The sequence below is a fragment of the Acanthaster planci genome, linkage group LG06 (assembly GCF_054643075.1).
Source record: "Acanthaster planci isolate LZ-2023a linkage group LG06, COTS_SCS, whole genome shotgun sequence".
Taxonomy (NCBI): domain Eukaryota; kingdom Metazoa; phylum Echinodermata; class Asteroidea; order Valvatida; family Acanthasteridae; genus Acanthaster; species Acanthaster planci.
Genome location: NC_141782.1, coordinates 10,326,692 through 10,339,710, shown reverse-complemented (window position 1 = coordinate 10,339,710; position 13,019 = coordinate 10,326,692). Strand labels below are relative to the sequence as shown.

The 13,019-nt window shown below is 43.2% G+C and overlaps 1 pseudogene; it reads left to right on the top strand.

The window, feature by feature from the left end:
* The first annotated feature begins 10,037 nt into the window (after positions 1 to 10,037).
* LOC147798806 (uncharacterized) lies at positions 10,038 to 11,176 on the top strand (annotated as a pseudogene).
* Positions 11,177 to 13,019: the final 1,843 nt, after the last annotated feature.

Below are 13,019 nucleotides of genomic sequence, written 5' to 3'. Positions count from 1 at the left end.
AACAACAACAACAACAACAACAACAACAACAGCAGCAGCAACAACAACAACAACCAAAAAAACATTTTAGAAAAGGAAGCAAAAAGCAAAAGAAGAAAGGCAAACTAACAACCAGTGTTTAATATACCCCCTTCCACTATTTATGGTTCGTCAGTCAGCTGCTCATGCGTGCTCCCCTCTTCCACAAAGAACTTCTTGGGTATTGCCCGTCAAGGCGTGGTAATCCAAAAAAGTGTTCGACCGATGAAAAAAGATCGAGCTGGAAAAAGCATTGGGGATTTGAAAGAACTTGCTGGAGACGTCAAAGTGACAGCCAGAGAGGTGTTTAGATATTAAGCGCGAAAAAAAAAACAAGCGTCGAACCAGACATGGTCATGTCTACCGACAGAGACGAAGCACAAGGTAGCGGACGACATTGTTGACACTCAATTTTTGGCACACGTCTGAAACGATGTACCGCTCTCTCTCTCTCTCTCTCTCTCTCTCTCTCTCTCTCTCTCTCCTCTCTCTCTCTCTCTCTCTCTCTCTCTCTCGTCTCTCTCTCTCTCTCTCTCTCTCTCTCTCTCTCTCTCTCTCTCTCTCTCTCTCTCTTTTCACATACTAAAAACACCCGGGTTTAGTTCGCTGCATAGCGACAAAAGTTGAGAGACAACAAAACTTTCTACTTATTTTCTGCCATCTTGAACCAGAGAAGATCCGACTCCAATCTTCGATTCTCGGTTAGTCGGAACAATGGCGTCAAACAGGTCTAACTAAAGTCGCGAAAATGCTCAACAAATGACCATTTTCAAGCAAAAAACGGTCGAGAAAACATGCCTTGGAGGTGACACCCCTGGAGGTGCCACGAAATGCGATTTTAATTAATGGACGGGAATAGTGGCAATTGCACAACCGAGAATGCATTGCTCATTATCTTGTCAGTAAGGTTCGCGCGCTGACCTAAAAGAGGTAGTACACTACCACAATACATCTGCAGTACTCGCAAACTTTTTTACGTTTATTGTCGATTTTTTTTTCTTCCAAGTAAAAGTAAAACTAGCAATGCAGGATACTGACTGGCAGAATTGTCGATGTTATTGACGTACGCTGTGATGTGACACAGCATTTCATGGACATTCAAGATGGGCGGAAATGCCGCTTTGTTTGCATGCATCACGTGGGTCAATTGTGTATATAGAAGCTTGTCAAGATGGTATACTGCCCGCGTGAAAGCTATTCTCAAACCCCTTAGCCACAATCTGCACACAAATCGAGCATCGATCTCCATTTTCAGCCAATCATTGGAACTGATGATAGAAAGTGACATCCAGGCCGAAGACTGAACTGTGGGTTGGATTGCTACTCAGTCTATTACCAAAATGCTGGGCGGGAATTCAGATGAATACATGTACTGTGGATATACTGTGAAATGACCCCCTGTTGTTTGCTTTGTTGTTACATTGTTGGTGGGCATTTGCAATTATAATAACTCTCATATTGTCATCGCTTTCAGCTCATTTGCAAGTTGAATGGCGCCCTCAATATTTTGTGCCAGTTCACTGTCATGACATCTCAACGAGAATGTTCGTTATTAATTAAAGTTTCTTTCCTGTTTTATTTGTACACACGCAAAGCACGTTCCGTGTAATACATATTATATAAGATTGAAGGTATAAATGCTCGTACTGGAAAAGGGCACTGTCACTGATGAGACGTGAACATTATATTCCTGCGATTAATTTCAACCTGCGCGCCGGCCTGCTTGAACCAAATTCCAACGGTGGCCGAGCTGCACCACAACTTGAAACAAAACTTCATCTACTTACTTCTTAGTTTAGTGGGCAGGAAAGCTTAAATTCAATGTCAAAAACGTAAACCAATGAATAAAACTTAGCCATTTAATCAAAAGTTTTCATTAGTCCAAACCTTTCTGCACGATTTTTAACCGTTAGGGCTGCCTAGGGTACCGTAAAATTAGTTCCATCTTCCACTGTCTTCAGTCCAGTTCTGTTCGCTGTTCACCAACTAACTATACCCGGGGTTCAAGGACTATAGGAATACTCACTTGCAGAGTGGTGCATGTAACTTGTCTCTAAAAAGCCAATGTCTTGGTAGTCTTGTTTGATGCATATAATATAGGTTGGTGTGAGCTGCCGAAACACGTTTCAGACACGGCAAGAATTCACGTGTTTGAGCCGCCGTCGAGTACTATCCCATGTCAAGTTCTAGAGCCGTAAAATGCTATGGCCAAGTGGCATATCATCCAGCTGCAGGGCCCCAAAACAGGGGTACTCAACCCCAACCTATATTTTAAAAAGTGTTCTTTTTCGCGAAAGCCCTTTATTATACTAGAACGTTGCGTAAATGGCTGTAATTGTGCCATCCTGAGGCCTGACAGTTTTTATACCAGGCACGAAATGGGACAGAGGGGTACCTCTGTCCAAACCCTTAAACACACTCCAGCCTATTGTCTCTTGACACATCCCTAGATGTCTGAAAAGAATTCCTGAGATAACAGTATAACAATGAACAACACAAAGGTGGGGTGGGTTCTTTCTGTCCCATATTTTGCTTCATGTGACAATTTTACCCGATACTGCTTTGAACAGCGCCACCACAGGAAATTACAGCTGCAAGGTGACCTCGAGAAAACTTAAAATTATCTTTCAGCGGGGATGCTGAGTGCATCTGGTCACGTCTACCCCCCAGCAAAATAACCTTGCAATCAGATACTTTGGGCAATGTGACCGTTCATTAATCTTGATATTTAAGGACAGTAAGTTTGAAAGTAAAAACGCCGTGTGGTTCTGCAACAATTTCGTGGGCTTACAAACCGATCATCCGAAAATTTATCGACGCCTTTACAGCAACAGAGGCATTGATTCTGCCTCTGCACCAAATCACCCGTCAGCCAGTGAATGGGACTTGGATGAGTTGTGAAAAATTTCACGTAACTCCAGTTGACCGGTTTCTTAATTTGTATTACTATCAATCGACCTATGTATCAAAATCGTCAACTATTAGCTTTTCTATTCATTTGCCAGAAGCCAACAGAGCCCCGGGGCTTAGGCTTCATTCCTATTGCGCTACTCAATGTTTAGTTTTGCATGGGGACTTGCGAACGGGCGTCAACTTGATTGTGCAGGTTTAACATGCACAGACACACACACCCAAGTAAACTATATTCATCAACAGTTACTATTTTCCTCGGAATTCTTAACTCGTAGCCGATACGCTACACATTTCTCACAGTCGACTGAGAGAGCTATACTTTCGGCAAGCATCAGGCTTTAGAGAACAAGCACTTGGTTTCACTAAGCTGAAACCACGATTCACATGCTTATGATTTCCATGTAGGTAGACACTCATCAACCGTCTTGAAACGTACAATAGATCACAGGAAGAGGGCGCTATTGAGTTCTGGAACAGCCTGACCGTGTCAGAAAGGGTAACAGCTGTCTGTGGAACGTTTAAGTTACGAAAGCGACCCAGGCAAGGTGCTTCTTCACTGATAACTGTACTGTGGGCACTGTGATTTCCATGTGATCATGTATTTCTGCATTTCAGAAATATATTATTGTTTTTCGAGCTTTCAAGAAAGCTGTACTGCTGAAAGCTGTGCTTCTGTTATAAGTTAACACTGAGTTCTGAATTTTGGACAGAAATTGTCGTTGAAATCTTAAGTAGTACGGAGCTCTGGAAGTGCCACCCGACTTGTTGAGATCCTGACATATTTTATCTCAGGAAGACGACATTATTACGGGCAATATGGCGACATCATGAGATGTTTTATAGCAGAATGAAAACACCCTGTAATGGAAATGACAACATACTGAGATAATATATCATTGGATGACGACATCCTAAAAGTTGGATGACCACATCCTGAGTTACTTTATCATGGGATGACGAAATCATAAAAGTGATATGATGACATTATTTGTCAATGGGTGCCATGACAAACTACCTTGAAAACAGGTGGTCTGAAATGCTCGTGTTTTTCAATGCAATGTCTATACGTGATATTAATTAGACTGATAAAACGCCATGATGTCTTACAGCCTGTTACAAGTAATGAAGTAGACACCACACTTAGTGGATGTCTCTGGATGATGACATCCTGAGCTAATAATTATCGTCATTATCTGAGGATGTCATCATCCAACTTTTACGATGTCATCATCCTATGATAAATTATCTCAGGATGTCGTCATCCCACTTTCATGATATCGTCATCCCGTGATACATTACCACAGGGTGTCGACATTTTGCGTTTATTAGGTCGTTATCCCCAGAAAAAAAGTCAGGATCTCGGCAAGTCGGATGACACTTCCAGAGCTCCGTAGTCAAGGCACCCATTGACAAATAATGACATCACATCACTTTTACGATGTCTTCATCCCTTGATAAATTAACTCAGGATGTGGTCATCCCGGCAACTTTTAGGATGTCGCCATCCCATGATAAATTATTTGAGGATGTCATCATTCAACTTTCACGATGTCGTCATGATTTTTATCATCATTTTCACAAGCACACAAAGCGTACTCTTGCCCCCCCTCTAAAAGAGTACAAAATAAAATAATGATTTCTCTGTGGTGCCCCAGGACCCATTCTAACTCACAATGTATGGCTGTTAATGCGCAGTGGACGACCAGAGAATAGTGGAAGGAGGAAAACAGTGTCAATGACAGGCCTCGACATTCGCAGTTCTTCCGATTGCCTAGGACAAAATTATTTCTTCTTTCAGTTCGGGCAAGTAAAAATTAAGGACAAATATTGTGCGATGGACAGGTACTTTTTTCTTAAAATAAAAGTATCAATTTTTGTGGCCACGAATAGAAGTCAGCAAATGTACCTTTGATTTGATGTTTTTCTTCTTCACAAAAGCTTATAAAAAGTGGTTAAAAGTGTAGAGTTATGTGGTTACAATGTTTTTTTTTTGCATCGTTACACACATGTACAAAGTTGCGTGTATTAAAAAGTACGTTTTGGGCTCAGGTTTTCAACTCTTGGGCTGAAGCGCGTCAACTGGAGTAATTTCTACATAGAGCTTTCATGTCAAAGCATGGCTGAAGTTTTATGACTTTCTTGAATTTGACCTCTGCTGTTGGTTGTGTAAGGCCAAAGGGCCTTATCAGTAGGAAATGTTAGTTGAAGCTATTCATGAGGAAAGGTGTAATGTTCAAATGCTGACTGCACACTCTGTTTCGCTAGTAGTAAGTGTACATGTACAGGCAGTCTGTAGTAGTCTGCACATTGGCTAGCATTGATAATTTACTCCCCATAAAACAGCCAGTGGACTTTTTCTCCATTTTATTTTCTAAAATTGAGATTTTTGATTCATTTTCAATCAATCAGTGTTGTTTTTATGCCAGACAGTGAAAAGGGGGTGTATATAACAGGTGCAGTGTCCCAATTCAAGGAAATTCTCCGCCAGGCGGAGGCGCATAAAAAGTACCCCTACAGATTCTTTCGAAAAGAGGGGTCTGTTTGGGCAAAGAAATTGTGGGATTGTGTCAGTATGGCCCAGGATCATCTCTGTAGATTCAGGGGCACCCATCTGGGGGCAAAGCAGACAAAAATGAGATTTAAAATTTGTCGGAAGAGCCCGAAAAAGGCGAGGGATGTCATTTGAAAATGGCCACTGAGAAGACTTGGGAACATTCACTTTTTGGGGGGTGAGTTTGTTTTTGGTGGATACTTAAAAAAAATCATTAGTTAACTTACTAAAAATCGAAAATCAATAAAATCAAATGAAGTTGCCTGCCATAGGGCTCCAAACTTTGTTGATTTTATACTATTTTCAAGATGCTTGAATTGGTACAGTGTACTCTTTGGGGGAAGCTCGAAGACTGTTTTACACGTGGCTGTGATTTCAACGTTAATGAATTTTGCCTGGTACTTGTTTGTGTATCTTTTTATTATATGACATCAGGCATATTCAGGCAAAGTGGTTAAGAAATAGCCGTTTCTCGAGCTTGTATGAATGATGCATCAGACTCCTGCGCACTCTCTGCACACACGCAATAGTCGGGGGGTTGATAGTTGGCCAGTCTATGATAATCGTCATGGTAACATGTTTCTAAAGCGTACGCAACCAATTCTCCCCCCCCCCAGCACACAGTTTGTACGCTCGTGTACATGATGAAAAAAAATGGATGAACCCAAAGTAAACAGAGGATTTTTTTTACAATCGAAAAATGGCTTTTTTAGTTCGAATTCTTCAACTGTGCATAAAATCCCTAGACCGAGGGGCGAATATGCCCACGCTTTTGGATTTAGTCAGGTGCCGTCTCGGCTACTGTATCCCGCTGTTGTTTTTAATAGTGGTTGCCCGTCTATGGTTGCAGGCCAGTAAATTGGTCCAAAATTGCCAGCGCCGCGGCGGACCAAATCACGATGTGTAGCTGTCCACATTCTCTGCTATTAGAGCATTTTTTGCACGTGGACTAAGTGGTTTGTTCAAAAGGTGAATGAAATCCAGGGGCAGGACTGTCAGCTTGTATTTCTGAAAGTATTGGACCAAAGGGGCCTTCCAAATTGCCATGGAGTGTAGGCATCGATTTCCAAAATGGCGATGGCCCTCCTGACTGTTTGGGGGTGATTTTCTCTTTGAGAGAAATATCTTCAAAAGTCATCGGTTAAGCCACTGAAAATAAAAAGGAAAATGAAAGACGAGGAAGTGAGCTTTAATTTGATATGTGTCTTAAACACCTGTCAAACTTGTGATTATATTGTGCCAATTCTGGAGAGAGTCACCCTGTATATTCTTTCGTTGTATTGAAATCTGACCACCCTTTGAAGCTAACGAAATTGTCCTCATTATCTATTCAAAGTTTGCATAATTGTAGTCAAAGTTGAAGAATGGCTTTCCATGTGTGCCCCTCATTCCAACGCTTGGTTGTCTTTCGTTTTTTGTGTCGCAATCTAATCACATCGTGCGTATACACGCCCGTGTAGTTATAGTACATTTACATGTACTTACCGTTGGACTTACTGTGTCCTCCATGCAGGGGAACTATGTCTTCCCGTCGTGTACGCCTTTCCACGGCTCCAGTTACAGTCCCCAGGCCCCCTGATGAACCTCCACCGTCTATGGATATTCTAGCTTTGGCTACATGAGAGATTAGCGAAGGGGAAGGACCTAGCGGCAGGGTGAAGGGTCGTCATGCCCAAAACCTAATGCAGGCTCTATTTCAGGTCCGAAGTCGACTTCATCTAGCGACATATCCCAACCAGTGCAGCACCACCTCATCAACAAGCCGCTGTTGCTACTCAAGCTCGGTTGGAACCTACACCATCCGCACCGCCTAGCGGCATCGGCAACTCCCAGGGCCCGTTCGGACCTGCAGCAAACCCGGCTGGTTATGCATCAGCCTGGTCACAGCCACAAACATTTTCCAACCCGGCCATGCCTTGGAACTTGAGCCCTTGAGGTACTCCGCAGTTGCCCATGGCTGCAAACCCGGGACCGGTACCGCCAAGCCTGTACAGCCCGTGGGGTTTTCCTCCCCAGTGGTTTCCAGCAATGATACGTCACCACCGGCAAATCTGCGATTGTCAGGTACTCCCCAGACAACTCTACCCACCACAACTGGTCTACTGGTGCAGTCATCAACCACCAGCACTGGCATGGCTCGCACCGACTCTGCTGTAATATCAGCGACAGCGAGGAGGAGCACTCGGAAACTTCTGGTGCTCCTCACAAAAATGATAAGGGTAACCCCATTTCTGTGGAGGTGATTCAGTGGTGGGAGGATCTGAGAACTCACAAACTTTCACCAGAAGGTCACAAGGAGGAATTGACCTCTTTTCTTCTGCTCCAGAGTTGCCAGCTGGAATCAAGAAAGTTTTCAGCAGGTAAATCCCTCTGTTGTTGTTCAGGATGACAGACTTAAAACTGTTCAACGCTACGCTCTGAAAGCAGCCCTGCCACTTCTACGCTTATTTGATGCAGTTGCCGACCCTGAGGGTCCCAGTGAGATTAACAAGGACATGGTGCTGGATTTAGTTTCTTATGGCCTATTCTTTTTTGGCTCTGCCAGCCAGGGCAGTCAGTGCAACTGCTCGTCAGCGTGCCTTCGATGACATTCTTGATAAAAAATTTGATACTTTTGAGCGGAATCAACCTTCCATGGGCGAGCTCTTCGGTTCATCACTAATGAAGGAATTTGAAGAGACAGAAAGGGCCAATAAATTAGCAACCTAAAGTTACTAGTGGTAAAGGTCACTCAAGCTCTTCCAAATACAAGCGTTTCTCCCCCTACAAAGCTGTGTATAGAGCGTCTAGAGACCGACGGTTCTCAATTCCTGTGAAGCCCACATAATAAGGGCTTTACTGGCCTGATTTCCAGCAAGTCGTCTACGAGTCGAGGAAGAGCTGATAGGCAGAAAATTCCTTTAGACACCCTATCCTCAAAAAACTAACTACATGTAAATGTGATCTTCCAGTCAGTTCTTCAACATTTTAAACATCTATGGCTACTTATCACTCATGACCCCTGGCCATTGATACTATTTCAGGCTACCGTTTGGAACTCTTGTCAGTGCCTCGTCAACGTAAAGTCCCTATTACGAAGGTCCAGTCGAGTCTTCATGAGACTATTTTCGATCTGGAGGTGCAGACAACGCTGGAGAAAGGTGCTGTAACTGTTGAACAATCAATTGTAGGTCAGTTTATATCATCTTTGTTTTTGATACCTAAGAAAACTGGAGATCTTTGTCCCGTCTTCAACCTCCGACCGCTAAATCGGTTTATGCCATATTAACACTTCAAAATGGAGAATATCACATCAGTCAAGCATCTGTTAATTCCGCATGACTGGTTGACGACCATCGATTTCAAGGATGCTTACTTTACCGTTCCGATCCATCACACCCACAGGAAGTTCCTCCGTTTCTGTTGGAAACAAGTCACTTACCAGTTTTCATTCCTGCCCCTCTGCCTTTGCAGTGCTCCAAGGACATTTACCAAAATCCTGAAACCAGTTGCATCAGCACTACGGGAAAGAGGGATTCGTTGTGTCTTTTATTTGGACGACATTCTCATCATGGGAACTTTAGCCCAGAATTGTTTTTACAGCACCAATACCGCAGTCAAACTGCTCCAGGACTTGGAATTCATTATAAACATGGAGAAATCCAAGTTAATACCCACACAGGAAACCGGGTACCTGGGATTTATTATAAACTCCAAGAACATGGCTTTGTCGCTGAATCAGTCCAAAATAAACAAGATCATCACCCACTGCTTAGAGGTCTTGCTAGCACGCACAACGTCAGTCCGCGATCTCGCCAGCTTGATTGGGAAGATGTCAGCGACCGTGGAGGCAGTTTCCGGCCCCGTTGTTCTACCAGCACCTTCAGATACACAAGATAGCGTCCCTGTGGGAACACTACAGCTACGAGACGGAAGTCTCCCTGTCAGAGGAGGCAAAAGACAAACTACGTGCGTGGACGCAATTCCTAGAGCACGGAATGCCGGGCCGGGCGATCATTCAGCAGACTCCAGATCTGACCATTCAGACGGATACATCATTGAACGGTTGGGGAGCCTGCCTCGACCATCAACGAGTCGGGGGTCGCTGGACACCTCAATAAAAGATCAACCACGTCAATTAGCTCGAGCTGTTGGCGGTTTTCCATGTGCTAAGAGCGCATTTAAGAGATCGTCGAGATTTGCATGTGCGACTTCAGATGGACAGCTCCAAGACTATCTCTTACATCAACCACAAGGGTGGAACGCACTCAATGCATCTTGTTCATCTGGCATCTTGTTCATCTAAACACACTAATATTTCACAGATTTCTCAGCAGACTAAGTTTACCCCAGACGTCGACTTGTTTGCAATTCAACTAAGTACCCAACTCCACATAGACCTTCTTATCATGGCAGCCCGACCCCATGGCTGGTGGAATACATGTAGATGCTTTGTTACTAAACTGGAAGGAGATAAAGGGTTACGCTTCCCCCCTTCGCTCTTCTACCCAGGTGTTTGAACTAGATCAGCGAGGAGAAAGCCACGATTCTACTCATCGCCCCAGTCTGGCGCACGCAGATCTGGTGTCCCCGACTACTGGAGATGGTTGTTCAAAATCCCATCATTCTGCCCAGGAGAAGAGATCTTTAATTACCTCAATACAGAACACTAATCCACCCACTTGCGGATCAAATGTTCTTAGCCGCATGGAAGCCATCAGGGAAAATCTCTCTTCAGAGGTCATTTCGCAGTCAGTGTCCTTCACAGCCATGTTATCTTGGAGGGACTGTCCAAAAACAGTATGATTCAGCTTGGAATCGATGGGCCTGCTGGTGTTTTCAGAGTCAAGCTGATCCTGTTTGAGCCCCTGTAGCGGTATGTTGATCCTTTCTTCAACATTTGTTAGATTTAGGGGTGCAATACAGAACTCTAAATGTGTATAGATCGGCAATTTCCTCAGCACGTGCTTTTGCAGACGCAGCCCCAGTTGGGCAACATCATCCAGTCAAACGTTTCTTCAAGGGTGTCTTAAATTTGCGTCCTCCACATTCACGCTTTAATTTCACATGGAATGTGGAGACTGTGTGGAATTATTTCAAGACTTTACCTGACAATTGTCGGTTATTGATCCGACAGCTAACTCATAAATTGGTCGTGCTAATTGCACTTATTACGGCTAGTCGCTGTTCGTCACTCACAGCAATTGATGTAAATCATATGTCTAGGTCTCCTGATGGAAGTTATGTTTTCTGGCTGGTAAAACCATTTAAAAGTGTTTCAGTCAACAAATCCTTCCACGACACTAAGATTGTCCGTTTTGGAGCCAACGGAAACTTCTGCCCTGTGCGCACTCTGAAGGAATACCTTGACAGGACTTCTCATGTTAGACAGAATGGGACTGCTGGCCTTACCATCCAGTAGTCCCATCCACGGTGGCTAGATGGCTGAAATCTTTTCTCAATGAGGCAGGCATTGATACTTCATGTTTCAAGGCCCATTAAACCAGGAGTGCACCCACCTTAGTAGCTGCAAATGCAGGGGTGACAACTCAGAGACATCATCAAGACTCAAGACTGGTCATCAGTGACTACTTTTGCCAACTTCAACTGCAGAAGCTCATCACAACCAGAGTTTAGTCAAGCAGTTCTGGCGTCGGCACTAAATGACCAGCTTTGAAGTATACAGGGTGAGTCTCTCCCGAAGTGGCGAAATATAATTCCGCTATTATGTTCGGCACTTACCTGCAATATAATTGGAATTATATAAGACAATAGAGGAGAGACTCGGTCACCCTCCCCTTGTATTTCGTATGTGCACTTCTGCAGGCAATTTGACCCTCCCGGGAAAGTGGGCCGCAGGTCGCCGCCGCCAGTCAACATTGCTCATCAAGCTTCAAAAAGACAACCCACTGCTGGAGCGAGGGGCACACATGGAAAGCCTTTCTTCAACTTTGAATAAAGCTAGAGTGGCATTATGCGAACTTTGAATACGTAATGAGGACTATTCCATTAGCTTCAAAGGGTGGTCAGATTGAAATACAACGACCGAATATACGGCAGGGTGAGTCTCTCTTCCACTGTCTTATATAATTCCAAATATATTGCAGGTAAGTACTCTACATAATGGGGGAAGCATTTCTCCCGATTTTTTTAAGTGTTTTTTTTCCTTGTTGTCTATGGGCAACTTATTTATTGGTCTTGACCCCTATGGGTGCATATATCTGTGTGTCCAACCGAGCCTCTATGCAAACAGCGCCCTCCCCTAAGACAAATGTATGTCGAAAACATCCAAAACAGCTGTAACGTGCATAAGTATGAAAAGTCTGTCCAATTAATTGTTCAAAGAAAACCATGAAAATTCACCTCTTTGTCGTAGTTAATCTTATTTTCAAATTTTGTTGCGTCGTTTTAAAATCGGGGCGTTGTTTGCTGATAAATTTGAATATTCATAAGCAAAAAGTGATCTTTAGTATTACTTGTAACTTTTTAAATTAAGCAGCAAAATTTGCCAGAAATTGGATATTTTGCTACCCTTAAACTTCCTGTGTTTTGGTGATTATTTGTTACTTTATTTCATAACAGTCGGTCAGCAAACAGCGTTTCGCTGGTAAATTAAACTTAAGTTGAAGTTTACAGTCTGAGCTAAAAATTCCTTACAATGAACAGTGTCTTTCTGGGATGACATCACTGCAACGGCGCCCTCCTTTGTCGGGAAAAGCATGGAAAATCGTTAAATTTTTAATCTTGTGAAAAGCATGGGATCTGGCGACCATCTCACAGCGGAGTTGGGCGGATTCCGCCCCCAAGACTTTTACCTGCCTGATCGGTTTGAAACTAGTTTGATTGCAGAGACACTCATTATCAGCACATGGATAACCGATAAGTTTCAGTAAGATATAACCTAGGGTTTTGATGTGCTATTTGAAGTTCATGGTCTCAAAGCGTTTTGGCCTGCGTGGATTAAGGTCATTAATGGAAAAAGTGCAGATTTTTGGCTGACCTGTACTGGGAAAATGCGCGTTGTGAAAGTTGACCCCTAATGGCACGCTTCCGGAACCCTTGGATAGGAAAAAATAACGTGCAAAGATTTTAGAATTTGTAATATTTTTTTGTTCAGTTAGGCCTACTTCTTACGAAATCCAACTTGGAAAAAGGGCTTTGGAAAATATTTGCTAGCACATGTATATTAATTTATAGAAACTGAAAAATCACCTGACCTGAAAGAGAAATATCCTGCCAAAAACTAACCCATTATAGTTACGGTTTGAAATTTATGGAAGACTGTCAGTAAAAGCCGAAGTAAAAACATATCAAAATATTTGACATACTTCTGTAATTTATAAGGTAATAAACTTAAAGCAATATTCCACTTTTACCAAAGATTCAAATATTTTATCTAAGCTTTGGTGACAACAACGGAATCTGGAACCCATCGACTGCAGGTAGGTAAACCGTTGCAACGTTGTACAATCTCTTATTCACGAAAGCACGGGGAGTTGAAACAAACGTAACCTACATGAACAAGGAGACCTAGGTATGAAATCGCCGGACGTGAAAG